Consider the following 13,811-nt stretch of genomic DNA (forward strand, 5'->3'; position numbering starts at 1 on the left):
CACTCATAGCCCTTACTTTGTCCTCAAGAAAAAATGTGAGGTCACGATGGAAAGAGACATGAGAGCTTTGGTGCAGAGACCAAAATGCTTCTAGAGAAGCATATTACCTTTTGAGTCATGTCATTACCACACAACTATGACACTAAGTGTGGAGAGCCACCAAGATGTAAGATTCTCACTACATTCTCTGGTAGGGGATAACTTTAAGAGTTATGACCAAGTAGGCATGTCTAGCTCAAAAATTGCATTCCCTATATTCTCGGTCAATACTCTCTCCACAACCCAATCTTCATGGTAGGAAGATGACAATTGGCAATAAGATTGGAATATTTTTCAGCTATAACCATGGCTGACAGCTACACTCAAGCCTTTTAATATCACTCTAGCTACCTTTGGCAATTTTTATACCCCTCTTGCTACAAGGTATATTGTTTGTATGCTTCATGTTAATCCTTCTGCAAATCTTTTGTGACCTAATTATTTGAACTTCATCAAGCCACCTTTCCTTATGCAAAAAATTAGCTTCACCTTTTATGCACGTCATCTTGCAACCTTTGTAGGAAAAAGTGACAACACTTAATAGAAATGATCTATCTCTAAAGAAAATGACTCACTTAACCCCTCGAATCTAAACTGGAGCTCTTTCTTACTCCACACATGCACTAAATCATTTAGCGGGGACCACCCTATATTAACCTTCACCACCTCTGCATGCTTACAAAATGCTCTCTCTTTTATGTGACACACGAGAATGCGAGTTCAATGTCTAATTCTATATCTCCTTTATGTTACACCCACATACCCACAAATTGTTCATGAAATTATATCATTATATCATGGGAGTGCAGGGTTAATGTTTTCTTTGGCATCTTCTTCCCTTTCCTCCCCACATACCCATTGTCACGGGGCTAGACAGACCTACTACCCAAATAAGCTTTTTCCTTCCTTAGGAGGTCCAACCTCATGCAGCACTGGCAAATCTTACTCACGACTTCCATTGTGGACAAGTCCTTTCTTGCTCCCAGACTATGCCATCCCTTTTCAAGTGTCCACCACCTGACCACATTAACACACACCCATGCAAAATGGAAGTGCATGCCAACCCTCTCACGGGTTTCCTTCATCGTGATGCTCCTAACACTCCCTTCAAGTCCCTAACTCTACTCTAGCACTGTCTTGTTGCACCATCCTTGCACCCCTGGTACAAGCTTACAGGTTTCCTCTATGCCTTCGTCTTCTTGAGTCCCCCATAAGACCCTGACTACTAACACTGACCCTTGCCGAAACTCGTTTAGTCCTCTGGCTCCAACTCTGCACACTCCCTAAGCATGCCCAGTACTCCCACGACACTAGCACCCCATGTTGGCCTCCCTCAGCTCCACTGAACCCTCAAGCTCCAAACATATCTCATGGGATGACTAGACTCCCTGAGCTAGCTTCCTATTTGTCCATCTCCACACAATGAACACAATACTGGGGCAATAGATAGCTTTATTGTTATGAAGAGATGGCCCCTGGCCTGGTCTACAAACAATTCCAACTCTGTCGCTGGTCACTACCTTGAATACATCCCAAGCATCCGATTACAAGCTCCTGCCCCTAGATCAATGACTACTCTTGAAGCATTGGTACAGATCGCGCTGCACCTCGCCCCTGGTGGTAGCTTCTCATGTAGACTCCTTATCCACAAAGACCTTGTCTCCTTCGAAACTCAACCTGGCACACCACTAACTCTCTCATGAGCCCGCAACGACTTACCCAATCCACAACTCAGACCCCCTTCCTGAATGAGTACTCCAAGTCACACTACTTTGGGCCCCTAGCTTATGGCTACATGACTTCGCTGGTGAACCCGGTTCCCTGTACAACTTGTGCATAATAACCAGCTCCATGCAAACACCCAGTCTAAATCTCTCAGATTGACAAAACACCTTGCATTCCTACTTGGGCACCAAGCTCTTCGCTCCATGATCCAATCCATATCCTTTGTTGCTGAACTCTCCTTCAACTCGGTTGTGCTCCCAGAACAACTTGCCTACGGACCACGTCCTCGTTTCAGTCATGCAACTCATCCATCTTTGTCACCCTCTTGGACTCACCTCATGGCTTAGCTCAACATGAGCACACTTTCGAAACCCTATCCCTATTGCCACATTTGACCCCCACTCTAGGGCCTTGAGATCCTGGATCTCAATGCAAATCCCACTTCACGTAACGGTGTGTGCCCATCACATCACCCCACTTGTTCCACAAGGCACATGGACTTCTGGCTCTACAACTCAACCCACATAGCTTGCCCAACTCTCAAGCTCCAATATTCTGACATCGATGGCCCATTGCATGGCCATCCCCCTTACAAGATCTTGGGTACTCCATTTCCCCAACTGGGACAATCCATTGCATGATAGTCCTCCTCTTAAGAGCCTAGGTACTTTGCTTCCCTAGTCCTCGGGTCATAGACAACTCCCCAAGAGTCATCCCCAACATTGGCTCAGTTACTCCACTTCACTGAGATAGGGACCATGAGAATGCATCCACCAGTAAACCTCACCATCGAATGATAAGGCGGGATTACTCTACTTCACCCCTAATGTCCATGTAGGACCTCTATCTCCCTCAGATGAGAGGGTAGGGTTACTCTTCTTCACCCCTAGGAGGAGGTGTCTGCCACAGACCACCTTGGTGCACTCTTGGCACTCGGCTATTCTTTCAACTGACTGCCATATATAGGTTTTTTGTCCAATTCTCACACAATTGTAGCTTGGCATTAACCATTTGTCAATCACCACAACTTCTACCTACTAAGAATAACAAGGGACTTACAACCCCTTACATCCTCCCCCACTTAAAATAGGTGATGTCCTCGGTGCCGGACCATTCGACCCGAGTCTCATCCTTCACAACATTAGGACCTGTTAAAAGTGAACTTCGGATTCACTGTGCCTTGCACTTGTATCATTTATTGCCCTGACATACATGATACTTGCCAGCATACCCCATACTAGACTTTCACTTGCATGAATCCCATCCATGGCTAACTCGCTTTGGCAACCCCCTGAGTCCAACTCACTGCCTCCACACTAATCTTGTGAAGATACTCTCTTGCCTCCAACTGATCTCTGCTGCTAGTCCCTAACTCAACAACATATTGCAAGAACCCAGTCCTTGACTTCCACTGAGTTGACTGCCCTTGTTTGAACATTTGTGAAACAACTCTATGATATTCGGTTGGACCGTGCCCCCATACCGGCTTCTACATCTCCAAGACTCCACTGTTTGCACCACAACACAACGGAACACCACAAACCATGCTCACCTCTCAACTCAGCCACTAGTGCCATCCTCGATGACACCCTTGTCTTCTAACTTCAACTACTCCCAGATCCAATCCTAGCATTCACTGAAAGACATGCGTGCTACCAACCCTGTTGTGCAAGCCCCTGGTATCTGGCCACCCTGAAGACACATACTCCACTGACCACAACACCCAACTGACTTCCCAAGTCGTACATTCAACTTTTAGCTATCAACTTCCTTTCTATAGTGCCATCCTGATTGCCTATTGACTGACCTCGGTGCGCCCAACATCTTATCCTATCCCCAACAACTCAACCAAAGAACAACAACCATCATACTCTCATTGATCCACCTCTAGCTGCACATGATCCTCCTAGTACTTGTCAACCACTTCCCCCTCCTTGGTGTATTCCTACAAACCCACACCTCATGAGACTGCCTTGGTGCGCTTCCCTAAAGACACCCATCTTGCATTGCATCCCACACATTTGATCTGCCCACTTCAATCTATTGTGTTACTTTGTTTGACTGATGCACTGTCCACGGAACACCCTGCGCCCTCGGTGCTGTAACCCAAAGAAACTACCAACGTCATTCAGTTGACCAACCTTTTGTGCATAATGCCTCTAAAATCCACATCCAATGTGGGCAAGGTACTCTCTCCTTCCCTTGACTTTCACTGTGACGGTCCCATCTTTGGTTCCCAACCTTCAAACCTAACTCACCACCAAATTCATACCTCAGATCATGTCCTAGACACAATCCTACATCTTAGGTGCACTTCCCTGAAGACACCCAACTCTTGCATTACATCCTACACATTTAGTAAACTCATTTCCATCCATTGTGCCACTTTGCCTAACTGACGCACTATCCACGGGATGCCCTGCACCCTTGGTACTGCAACCCAAAGAAGCCACCAACATTTGTAAGCTAGCCAACCTCTTATGCCTGATGTCTTAGCAAACCACATCCAATATGGGCAAGGAACTACCTCTTTACCTTGACTTCATTTATGACATGGCCCCTTGCTGGCTCTCCACCATTGGACCTGCTTCGCCACCAAATTTATGCCTCGGATCATGTCTCGGACATAACCCTACATGACACTGGGAATGAACCTATGCCATCCCACAACCCAAATTGTTACACCTTAGGTCCATCCTGGATAAGACCTTACACCACACTGTACCTTATAGCTCCATTTCAATTTCACCTTGAACCCATCCTTGACAAGATCCTACACCACACTGCTCCTCGCAGCTCCTAATTTGATTTCACCTCGGATCTATCCTTGACAAGACCCTACACCACACTGCTCCTCACAACTCCTAACTTGATTTCACCTTCAATCCATACTTGACAAGACCCTACACGACACTGCTCCTCATAGCTCCTAACTCTTTGATTGGTCTTATATGCCACTACCCTTGGACACTGCCATATCAAATCTTACGGCCCTATCAACTACTTCTAGCACTAAACCCAGTCTAATACTGACTCACACCTTGCCTACTTCACTCCACCCGAACTACTAAGGCACTTCCCATGCAAGATTTTCCCCACCAAGAGATCCACTCTTGATCCCTTGTCACTCCACTAGCATAGTCCCTTCTCGATGGAACTCGACCCTAGGCACAAACTCCAACCAGCTGACTGCCAGTCATGGAACTCGGCATAGATTTCACCATCCTTATCCCTACCTAGATTGGCCTCATATTTTTAGTGACCATGCCCTGCTAGCCATCTCGGTCTACCTATCCTACAAACCACAATCCGCCTTCGCAGTCTTCCTCTAACCACTTGATAGCCTAGCTACCTCAGCTCATCTAATTGGCCTTGCCAATTTTTATGCTTTGATACCAACTGTCATGAGGCTAGACTGACCTACTACCCAAACAAGCTTTTTCCTTCCTAAAGAGGTCCAACCTCATGCAACACTAGCAAACCTTACTCACAACTTCCATTGCGGACAAGTCCTTTCTTGCTCCTAGACTATGCCATCCCTTTTCAAGTGTCCACCACCTGACCACATTAACACACACCCATGCAGAATAGAAGTGCATGCCAACCCTCTCACGGGTTTCCTTCATCTTGATTTTCCTAACAGTCCCTTCAAGTCCCTCACTCTACTCTAGCATTGTTTTGTCTCACCATCCTTGCACCCCTGGTACAAGCTTACAGGTCTCCTCTATGCCTTCGTCTTCTTGAGTCCCCCATAAGACCCTGACTACTAACACTGACCCTTGCCAAAAATCCTTAAGTCCTCCGACTCCAACTTTGCACACTCCCTGAGCATGCCCAGTACTCCCATAGCACTGGCACCCCATGTTGGCCTCCCTCAACTCCTCTGAACCCTCAAGCACCAAACATATCTTATGGGATGACTAGACTCCTTGAGCTAGCTTCTTGTTTGTCCATCTCCACATAATGAACACAATACTGGGGCAATAGATAGCTTTATTGTTATGAAGAGATGGCCCTTGGCCCAGTCTACAAACAATTCCAACTTTGTCGCTGGTCACTACCTCGAATACTTTCCAAGCATCTGATTACAAGCTCCTGCCCCTAGATCAACAACTACTCTTGAAGCATTGGTACAGATCGTGCTACACCTCACCCCTGGCGGTAGCTTCTCATGTAGACTCCTGATCCACAAAGACCCTGTCTCCTTTGGAACTCAACCTAGTGCACCACTGACTCTGTCATGAGCCCACGACAACTTACCTAGTACACAACTCAGACCCCCTTCTTGAACGGGGACTCCAAGTCACACTGCTTGGGCCCCTGGCCTATGCCTACATGACTTCGCTAGTGAACCCAGTTCCCTATACAACCTGTGCACAATAACCAGCTCCATGCAAACACCCAATCTAAATCTCTCAGACTGACAAAACACCTTACACTCCTACTTGGGCACCAAGCTCTTCGCTCCATGATCCAATCCAATATCCTTGGTCGTTGAACTCTCCTTCAACTCAGCTATGCTCCCAGAACAACTTGCCTATGGACCACGTCCTCTTTTTAGTCATGCAACTCATCCATCTTTGTCACCCTCTTGGACTCGCCTCATGGCTCAGCTCAACATGAGCACACTTTCAGAATCCTGTCCCTATTGCTACATTCGACCCCCACTCTAGGGCCTTGAGATCCTAGATCTCAATGCAAATTCCACTTCAGGTAACCTAGGTGCATGCCTAGCACATCACCCCACTTGTTCCATAAGACACATGGACTTCTGGCTCTACAACTCAACCCACATAGCTTGCCCAACTCTCAAGCTCGGACATTCCAACATCGATGGCCCATTGCGCGGCCATCCCCCTTACAAGATCTTGGGTACTCCATTTCCCCAACTGGGACAATCCATTGCATGATTGTCCTCCTCGCAAGAGCCTAGGTACTTCACTTCCCTAGTCCTCGGGTCATAGAAAACTCCCCAGGAGTCATCCCCAACATTAGCTCAGTTACTCCACTTCGCTGAGATAGGGACCATGAGAATGCATCCACCAATAAACCTCACCATCCAATGATAAGGTGAGGTTACTCTACTTCACCCCTAATGTCCATGTAGGACCTCTATCTCCCTGAGACTAGAGGGTAGGGTTACTCTTCTTCACCCCTAGGAGGAGGTGTCATCCATAGACCACCTTGGTGCACTCCTGGCACTCGGTTGTTCTTTCAACCAACCCCCATATATAAGTTTTTCGTCCAATTCTCACACAACTGTAGCTTGGCATTAACCATTTGTCAATCACCACAACTTCCACCTACTGAGAATAACAAGGGACTTACAACCCCAGAAGCCTACTGATCTCCCTGAGATAGCAGCCCCTTACACCCACATACCCACAAACTAACATGGGAAACATTTATCAACAATGTGGGGGTGTAGGGCAGCACCCTTTATGTCTTAGATTTCAACCCAGCATACCCATGTTGCAACATTGGAATCACTAAGGAATAGTACGGGGAAGCGAGGTAAAGTTATGAAGCTGATTATTGACCATGTAGGAAAATCAAATCATAACAAAGGGTTAAGGGGCTCTGTGATCTAAACTTAGGAAAATAAAACAAGGCCCTAGGGACAAACCTAACCAACAAGTAAAAACATTCTAGGAAAAAAAGAAAGGGCCGGTTACAACATAGGGACCCCTTTTAAAAAATGAAACCAGCTTAAAAGGTCAACAACAAAATAGAAAAAAGCCTGACCAAAGGTAACCAGGGCTTATTCACTTAAAACAATTTTTTACACTTGGTTAATTTATCCCAGATAAACCAACCTGAGATGAACCAACTTGAGATGAGACTAAATTAACAGTCCTAACATATTTGATGTCAAAATGTGTGATACTCTAAAGTTCATGGTTGGATGTCAAAATGTGTGATGCTCTGAAGTTCATGATTAGATTTCAAAATGACTAATGCTTTGAAAATCATGATTGCATGTCAAATAGTATCTTGATACAAATCAAGTATACTATGCTAGTTTTGGTGTCTATAACTTAAGAGATTGTATAAAATTTCTCTATATTTGAAGATATGGTTTTCTGGTTGGAAAGTAAGGAAAAGGAGGATGTGACATTTGTATCTCTATCATTTTGGTTCACACATATCAACACATATTTTTTAGGCATATAGATTTAAGGCAATTTTTATAGGTATCATGTTGGGTCAGAGGAATGATTTCCACTTCTCTACCAATATTATCTCTTGCAATTTTTGGGAGTTGATCATAATGTTTATAATTTACTTCTCCTCGTGTTTTAAGTGTTATGTGTATGGCAAGTATGAAGCTAATTATTATATCTTTTGATTGTGTTATTGTGTTCAATCTTAGTCTATTTGTGATAGATTTATTTATTAGGATTATGTGAAATAAGGTTAAAGGAAAGTCCCTAAATTTTATATGTTGCCTCCATCTACTCTTAATATTAGTTTCTAGTGTATCTAGTATTGTTTGTTCACTAGAGTGAATGTATGAAAGGTTAAATTATTTTCTAACTAACGTAGAATAGTTGGACATATTATTTATGATTTGTGCCAACATGGAGATACATGCTAAGGTATTTTGGGTCCTATTTATCTTCTACTTTTGGCTGTAGTTACTTTTCCTCCATTGTAGAAGTTATTGGGCTAACCTTTTATCTATTGCATATTTTATGTCTACACATTTCATCTTGGCTGCTAAGGAGATGGTTTTTTTATCTTGTAACATAGTTTTGTATGTTCATACTACCTTGGAAGATGTATTTTTATATCTTTTGAGCCCAATTGAAACTTGCATTGATACACAATGTGCTATCTTTCTTGTCTTATGTGTTTTGTGGCTAAATGGTGTGATGCTACACATCTTATGTTGAGGTTGACCTAGCCAATGCTTTAAAGTCTCATAGAAAATATAAATGAAATATCAAATCATGGCCAATTATGTGGTTGTTGTGTGTTGTGTCGAAGTGTGTAAATAAATTCCTAATGCTTACAAGAGATAGTGAACTAAAGGTAGCTATATATGAATAGACCCAGAAGTGTGTTTGACGTTAATAATTATTCATTCTAATATGAGGTTGAAGCCTCTTTTGCTAATTGTTTTAATCATTAGGGCATAGTGAAATTCCTTTACTTGAAGCCATCTAACAATCATTTAGGGAGTAGTTGCTTCCTTGGGTTGTAGCCCTAAAACAAAGTTGAAATTCTATTTATATTAATTTGAAGCTGGATTTGGATAGTATATCCAAGTAGCTTTCTCACCATCATTATTTTCTTATTTGGTTTTCCATATAAATCTAGTGTCTCTTGTACAATTTTAATATTATGTTTCATTGTTGTTGGTGTATTTTAAATAAGGGTTTTAAGTTTGTGTTGAAGGGTTTAAGATGAATTGAATATTGAGTTGCTTCTTGTCTTAGTAATCCTATATATCTAACACTAAATGTGTTTTAAAGCCTCCAATTTTACATTAGAGGGGGGTGTTGGAATAATGTTGTACTATGTGTATTCATCCCTTTTGTTATATATTTTAGTTCACTATTCAAACAATGTTATAAAGGGATATTGTTATACTATGTAATCATCCTTAAATTTGACTTTGAGGAATGAAGCAAAGGGTACCCAATATAGCCAATTTAAATCATGTGTGTCATATCCTCAAACAACACAAATAAATGCTTGTGTATCTAGCATAAGGTTTTATAACAAAAAATTATTTAATTTATTTTCATGAAAAATAAAATTAATATGTTCATCCTCAGCTATTTGTATGTTTATATCTCATTCTTAACTAAATTATTATGTTTAATTCCAAAAAGGTCAGGATTCCATTTATTATTGAAGATGTGTTCCATTTATGTTACACACAAATATAACAAAATATGGTAAAAACCACTATAAATTATATAATAATACTAAGAGACTAATAAAATTTGCTTTAATGATTAGTCTTCAAAGGGTTAAATCTAAAATTGATTATCATCTCATGTTCTTATAAAAATAGTGGAATACTAAACTTTGATAGAGAGAATTTAGTGTTGGTTTCATTACTTCATTCATTATATATGACTTATCATTACAATTCAAAATGGTAAACTGGATATCTACCATGATGAATCCTATTATTGTTCTTATGGGACAAGAAGACCTTTTGATATAAATATATTTCCTTTGAAAATTAGCTTTAAAAAAATTCAAAATAAAGGGAACAAGTAGATGTATCAAATAAAAGAACCCCAAACCCTTGACAAATTGAAACTATTTATATGCTCATCTAGTTATAGTTAATTGGCTTCATAATATAAATCCCATCATGAATGAAATAAAATCTTGAGATAGAGTCTATAGTTGATGTTAACATGTTTGAATATTTTCCAATAATAAATTTTTTTTTTGTAAACCCATATAAACAATCTCAAACATAGAGATGACAATATACTAAATTCATAAACAAATGGAAAGATTGAACCCCCCTCTATCTCTCTCTATATATGTGTTCACACACACACACATACATATATATACATATATACATACATATATATACATATATACATACATATATATACACACATATATGTACATATATATACACACATATATGTATATACATACATACATATATACACATACATATAGATATATATGTATAGATACATATATATGTATATGTATATATACATATATATGTACATATACACATATATATACATATACATATATCTATGTATGTATGTATATCTATGTATGTACATATACACATACATATACATATACATATATGTATGTATGTATGTATGTATATATATATATATATATATATATATATATATATATATAGAGAGAGAGAGAGAGAGAGAGAGGGGGGGGGGGGTTTATAATAATTGGAATTGTGAAAGTAAAAATCATAGACATTGTAGTTAGCATTAATTCTAGGAACATTGAATACATTATTATTTATGTAATGAAAACTAATAAGTTTCATACATTATGTTAAAAACTAAGGACATAAGAAAAAGGTTTCCATCTATACTTATCCTTATTTAATAGTTTTAATCCTCAATTTATCCATTTCTCAACTATGGGATTTATTGAATTGAATAAGATCATTTTTTGTGCTTTATGAAAATGACTTTAGAACTTTTGTAATTAAATTTTGGGTTGACCCAACCCTTTTCATTAATCAACATGTGTCAACTAAAAGTGTGAAATGTTTCACTTAACACCATAAAGTTGTATTTGTTGAATAACTCTAATTCATTGCAAATCGTTTGGTGAGAGAAATTAGAATATAAAAATAGAGCATCATACTTCATCACATGCTTGCATCAACATTTGGGACATTCTCTAGATCACTATTTTCTTTAAATCTTCCCCAGAATTAAAAAAAACAATTTTCTATGAGTTTGACAAAAAGAGAATCGGTCATTATCCAACAAACTCCACAAAGGTGTTACTAAACACCACCAATTATCTAAAACAAATCACAAAATTTGAGACAAATAGAAAAATCAAAATTAGTGTTTAACACATATAAGATCCATACATCAAACTTCATATATATATAGAAATTTTTTGCTTGTATCACTTACTGATGTAAAATAATCAAATTCCAAACTCAAAATCATCTATGCAGTAATAGATTAGATACAATAATCTTAATTTTCTTTTTTCATTAATTAAATTGCATGTAATATTTTTTGTTTTTTTGATTGGTAATTTTGGATATATTGATTTTCAAGAAAATAGCTACAATCTACAAGGGCCAAACGAATATGAACATCAGCCCAAATTTAGTTAAAACCTACTATGCAGAGTTCCAACAAAAATGGAAAAAGAAGTAACACAATACTGTGCATTCATGTAGGAACTATTACAATAATCCATAAAAGTTTTTGTTTTAAAAACCAATGAAGGTAGAAAGCAAAAAACATAGATTTTTGCACCGTGACCGCTCAATCAGAGTCACTTTGGTTTGGCATATTCCTCTCCTCATCATTGATATCCGCCAAGGCTTTCCCTTTGGCCGCTTGAGACTTCATCTTCGGAATATAGTCCAAGTTCCCAAAGTATGGGTCACCTTCCAGGCTAGCTAGGAACTGTACCGCTCTCCCCTCCTTGAATCGATCTCGGAGCTCTCTTCCCACCTCCATGAGCGCCACCACCTTAAGTACCTTAAGGACCTTGTTTGTTCATATCAACTTGACATAGAGCTTCATGGCTTCCTAGCAAATGCGAGCTTGTTCCCTGCATTGCTCCTTTAAACGACTCTCTGGTCCCCTGACAAACGGTAATATCTCCTCCTCTACTTCTCCTTCCTGGATGCGAATTCCTATCTGTGGGATCACCCATTCCAGGATGGAATCAAGATTAATTAAGTAATCACCATCAATAAGCTTTTTCATTGTTAGCTAGACTTTCTCCACTTCGGGCTCGAATTCACACGCCCAGGCCATTATCAAAGAATGGATCTCCATATTTGTTCTATACCGGAAATGGATATGCACCAATTCCTCCCCTAGCATTAACCGAGTAGCACTTCACAACTTATCTTCCTTATATTTGAAAAGACCTTGCAGATGCTTGTCCGAAATCATTCCCAGGAAAGGGACCAATTTCTTCTCTATTCGGAGCATGAAATTAGCCTCCATTGAACCTGTTCACAACCTGTTAAACCAAAAAAACTAAACTACAAAGACACAAACAACCTTCATTAATTCGATTTTTGGTGAATACATTGCACAAATTTCAAATTAGTTATGAATCCACCATCATTTGCGGCTAGGTATAAATGCATGATCTATGAAATAAATGGAAAGAGATTTCATGGCAAATTTCCTGCCCACCGCCATTGTCTCGAACCAAGACTCTGTGCTTTTGAACTGCCACATTAATTATAATGTCAGTGATAGTGATTACTCGTCCTTGCGAGCCGTCGAACGTGCTTACTAGTTTGTAGCTTCATGAACTACATTAATACCACTTACATACACTACCATTACCCTTCCACCACTTGGCCACTTGGCATTTCATATCACATCCAGCATTTGAGAGGAGGTCTGCCACTACATTAGCACTTCTCCTGACATGGGAAACTTGAAAAGCTTCAAAAGAGGTGAGTTTTTCACGTATTATCTCCACCCAATGAGATAGTTTCCATGAAGGGGTGTTACCTTTCGCTATTGCATTGATAACCACTTGGGAATCCCCTTCCAAATGTAATTTTGACACTTTCATGTTTATGGCCAATTCTGTAGCCATTAGTGCCACCTGTGCTTCCGTTTCGTTATTTGTCCCATTCTGTAGTCATCTAGCCCACTTGAATAGGATAACCCCTTTATCATCTCTTGCAACTACTCCCACTCCTGAGATACCCAGATTCCCCCTAGAGGTCCCATCAAAATTAATTTTAATCCACTCCTTTGTTGGCGGTTCCCATTTAACCTCGTCTTTTGTTGGTTCCGAAAGGGGACTAACCCTCCAGGACCCATTAATGGGTTGGCAGTTCACAAGTGGCTAGTTTGCTTGGATAAAATTGTCTTCACTAGAATTAGGATATTTTGTTAATTTATGATTTCTAGCTGTTGCTGACACTAATTCTGATATTGCTCTTTCAACCCTTGATAATAAGTTCGCTGACGATTCCTTTTTCTCTTGGAATATCCTTATGTTCCTTTCCTTCCAAATCTCCCATACTACAAGGGATGACACCACTAACTAGACACTAGAGAAGACTAATCTACGACTTGGTATATTCCAGCTAGAGAGAAGTTCAAAGACTGAATTAGGAAGGGGAGTTTGCTAGCCTAACTTCCCTAACAGGAAATTCCATACCATTTGTGCTTCCTCACATTGTAAGAGCAAGTGGTCTAGGGATTTCTCTGCCTTCTTACACATTACACATCTAAAAGGGCCCAAGAACCCTAATCTGCTCAATCTTTCACCTATTAGGAGGCACTTTTTCAAAGCAAGCCAAGTAAAGACTCCTACTTTTGGAAGAACTGGGGAACTCCACATCAGCTTTA

The sequence above is a fragment of the Cryptomeria japonica genome, chromosome 10, assembly GCF_030272615.1.
Source record: "Cryptomeria japonica chromosome 10, Sugi_1.0, whole genome shotgun sequence".
In the NCBI taxonomy this organism is placed as follows: Eukaryota; Viridiplantae; Streptophyta; class Pinopsida; order Cupressales; family Cupressaceae; genus Cryptomeria; species Cryptomeria japonica.